Source organism: Limulus polyphemus, unplaced genomic scaffold, assembly GCF_000517525.1.
Source record: "Limulus polyphemus unplaced genomic scaffold, Limulus_polyphemus-2.1.2 Scaffold11425, whole genome shotgun sequence".
Lineage (NCBI taxonomy): Eukaryota > Metazoa > Arthropoda > Merostomata > Xiphosura > Limulidae > Limulus > Limulus polyphemus.
Window position 1 is genome coordinate 5195 of NW_013677035.1, and position 3968 is coordinate 9162.

The following is a 3968-nucleotide window of genomic DNA, read 5'->3' on the forward strand; positions in this document are numbered from 1 at the left end:
CCAAACAAGCGCCCTAACCACCTGGCCCTGCCGGGCCCACACTCGATAATCACATTAGAACAAAAACTATAACTTCGTATTGACAACATGTTGCTGTGGTGTTTATATGATATAAATATAACCTAGTACAAAGTCGACCATACACACAATGGGATATCTGTGTTCTGCCCAATGCGAGTATCGAAACCCGATTTCTTGCGTTTTAAGCCCCCAGACTTACTACTGAGCCACCTTGTGTCAAAAAAAGAACATTAATGCAATGAAATGTTACATTATAAAATTTAAGAATATTTTTCGAAAGCTGAAACATCTCAAAAAATATGTGCAGAACGAAGTCAAACCTTCTTATTCGTTTTATGGGTGTTTTCTAAAAAAACAAAATGGTGTCTGTATACGAGATAAAAAAAACACTAAGTTTTCTATTAAAACAGATTGAAAGTTTTTGTTTTGTTAACGTTGGCCTGCTGATTAGGGCGTTTGACTAGCAATCTACAAGTCGCGAATTCGAATCCCCTCACCGAATATGTTCGCCCTTTCAGCCTTGGGGACGTTATAATGTTACAGTCAATCCTACTATTCGTTGATAAAAGAGCAGCTGGAGAGCTGGCGGTGTACACTAACTGCCTACCGTCTGGTCTATCACTGCTAAATTAGGGACGGATAGCCCTCGAGTAGCTTTGCCCGAAATATCAAAAAACGAATACATTTTTAAAAGTTAATTACGTACAATAAGCTACAACCTCAAACAAAAACATCCCATTCTTTGGTTGGAAAAGATGTGAAAATAGCCTCTAGCTGATAAACGAAAATATTAAAATAATAATATAATTTTGGGTTTAACAATGAAAAGTTTGGAAAATAAATTATTTTTGAATATAAAGGGCATGCTAGGCTTACGTGGGCTATAGATCCAGGTGAGAGACCTTTAACATTCTTGTATGCCTGTCCCCAAGGTCAAAACTTGGAACAACTATCTAGACCTGAACCCTAATGCTCTCTCATTCCTTAATAATATTTTTCAGACAATCTTGTATTTTAAAATGAAAGACAAAGATTACATAAACTTCACGTAATTAAATATGTTAACTTAATTATTTTTTTACTTCCTTTTAAACCTCTAACAGAAACTGTTCATATGTGTGAAACATTTCTTTTAAATCAGGCTAAAGATCTGAAACGGAAAACAAACTGATATTATATGACCTCATATTAAAGGTAATGAAATTAAGGCCTAGATTTCAAGTTTTAACAGTGCCTTGCGAGACTCATCGCCCTAAGGTCAGGCCTTTCACACATATGAACAGTTTCTGTTAGAAGTTTAAAAGGAAGTAAAAAAAATAATTAAGTTAACATATTTAATTACGTGAAGTTTATGTAATCTTTGTCTTTCATTTAAAAATACAAGATTGTCTGAAAAATATTATTATTATTATTACTAATAAGAAAAGTAACAATTTAAATTTATCGTTTGATAAAATATAATACAGAATAAACTGACACGTCTAGATAAAAAAAAATATCATTTAGACGTGTTAATTTATTTTTTATCCAAGTTTTTCTTCTCGTGTCATGTGGATTTTTAGTTTTCAGTGGTTTAGTTTTTAAAGTTCCTACGTTGTATGTTATTTCGTTGTCAGTGTATTTATCTAAGTATAATTTTTAGGTGGTGCCAAGATGGCGAAATTCTCCTTATAATGATTCGTAGAGATTTATTTGTAAGTTCGTTTTTTTTTAACAGTGTTGGTCATTAACTTCTTTTTCAATTTATGTACAATAAACATTTGATTCACTGACAATCATTGATTCGAGTATACTGGATTAACACTGCTGTCAAGATTCTTGTAATACACCTGTTCACGAACTGCCCAGTTTGTTTTATTACCTCATATTCGCATGCGCATCAAATAAAGATCTTTTTGCTTGAGATGTTACCATAGAAACAAACAAATAAAGTTAGTGTGTCAGTGAAAAGTTTCGATTCAAATGAGCTCATACACCAAGAGAGAGATAGAAAGTTTGTGTTCTCTAGTGCGTGTGATGATCATATAGTAGTAGAAAAACTAGCCTAGAAGTAACGGGGAAAGCTGGCGACACGAGTGACGTGATGCGATACTCTATGCGTCAGCTGCTGCGTTACACTCGGCGTTCGCTCGCATCGTGCCTGTACCTAGCGCTAGCATAAGTGGGCCGAGCGAGTCATACCGTACTTCTATTTTATAGTGTGTTGAACCATCTTGTTCGAACGCATTCTTTAATCCTATCTATCATCTCCCGAGACAAATAGTAAGACCCATTACAGGAGATTTCTTTACGAACGTACTTTGGTGACAGATGATAAACGTCTTGAATGAGTATCGGTAGCAGAGAAGTCTAGATAGAAGATGGCTGGAGGTGGGTAGTTTTATCTTAAATATACTAGAAAATAGGCCAGTCGCGAAACTATGGGACTACAGCGTAGTCACGGGAGACCATCTGTAATCTATGAATATCTTATTAATAGCCGTATTGAATTATAATTTTCAAATTACGCTGGTAATTTCATCAAATTACGTTTACAAGAAAAAATGACTATGTATAGTTAAACCTGTACGATTCTATAATATACTTTAAATAAGCACAATGTACAGTAATTAAACTCTAAATTGAAATAATATACGTCCACTTTGAAGACATGTTTTGTGCAGGAGTTAGAACGCAACACGCATGCGTCAGTGGATCATAGACTCGATGTGTATAATTTTTTTTACAAAAGTCGTTACCTGATTGGTAGCTAGTTCAGTGGCCCTTGACCTGGTTTTGGGAGAAATTCCACAACAGAGAGGGTGGTAGAAAGCGAATGACGGCCACCTTGCGGAAATGGATGGTGGTATAGAATTCACAAGTGTCCACAAGCTTTACTTTCACCGAATGACCCACACGGGATCAGCTGGAGACACATACAGTGAGCGGTTGGATTCTATCTTATCATCAGCTGCTTGCTCGTGCGTAAAGGAAATATCGTCTTTAGGATTTCGCGTGTTTCGTATAAACTTTAATCACCAAACACATCCAAGTAATCATTATTATCTATAATGTTAGATACACATAACTATAGTCTAAAAAGATTCATTTATATTAATTTGTGAAAGTTTTATGTCAAGTCATACTAGACGGTTTTCTTTCTAGTTTTATATCTAGTTAGTTGGATTGTTTTATTTCTCGAGTTTTGTGACTTTTTTTTATTATTTACTGAGGTCTTTTTTTTGTTTTTACTTATCATTACTTATTTATTCTGTAAAGTTTTTCTCTTATCATTCATTTATTTACTGAGTTTTTATTTTATTTATCTAGAGATATTTATTATTTAAGCTTATTTACTGACCTACTGAGGGTGGACAACAACAAAACCAGTAAATAAATAAAAAACAAAACTCAGAAAGTAGATGAATGAAAACTCAATTGGTAAGTTTGTGGACTTACAACGCTAACACTCGGGATTAGATCCCTCGTATGGGACAGATAGCCTATTGCGCTAAACAAACCAACGATTTGTTTTATTTATTTATTCTAGTGGGAAGTGCGACACCTAAGCTGACACCATGTTGAACGGGTGGTTTGATGCCTTCAGAGACAAAGGAGGACCAACTTTCTACAGTGTCTCCAACAGAACTCCCGTTATTCAAGATATTCACAGCATCATTATTTATATCAGTTTTATAACTCTTTTTGTCGCCTTTCTTATTGTGTTCCCGGGAATCAGAAAAGAGGTATGTCCGTCAAAGTCACTATCTTTAATTAATATATATATCCGTTATTGTTACTATCTTTAATTAATACACATATCCGTTATTGTTAGTATCTTTAATTAATATATATCCGTTATTGTTAGTATCTTTAATTAATAAATATATCCGTTATTGTTACTATCTTTAATTAATACATATATCCGTTATTGTTAGTATCTTTAATTAATATATGTCCGTCAAAGT

The 3968-nt window shown here is 34.0% G+C and overlaps 1 long non-coding RNA gene across 1 annotated transcript in view; it reads left to right on the forward strand.

Moving 5' to 3' along the window:
- Positions 1-2177: 2177 nt before the first annotated feature.
- LOC111083824 overlaps positions 2178-3968 on the forward strand; it is a 3912-nt gene continuing 2121 nt past the window's right edge. Inside the window, exons 1-2 of the long non-coding RNA XR_002609268.1 lie at positions 2178-2391; positions 3551-3746. This is a non-coding gene — a long non-coding RNA (uncharacterized LOC111083824). The remainder of the gene's footprint in view (positions 2392-3550; positions 3747-3968) is intronic.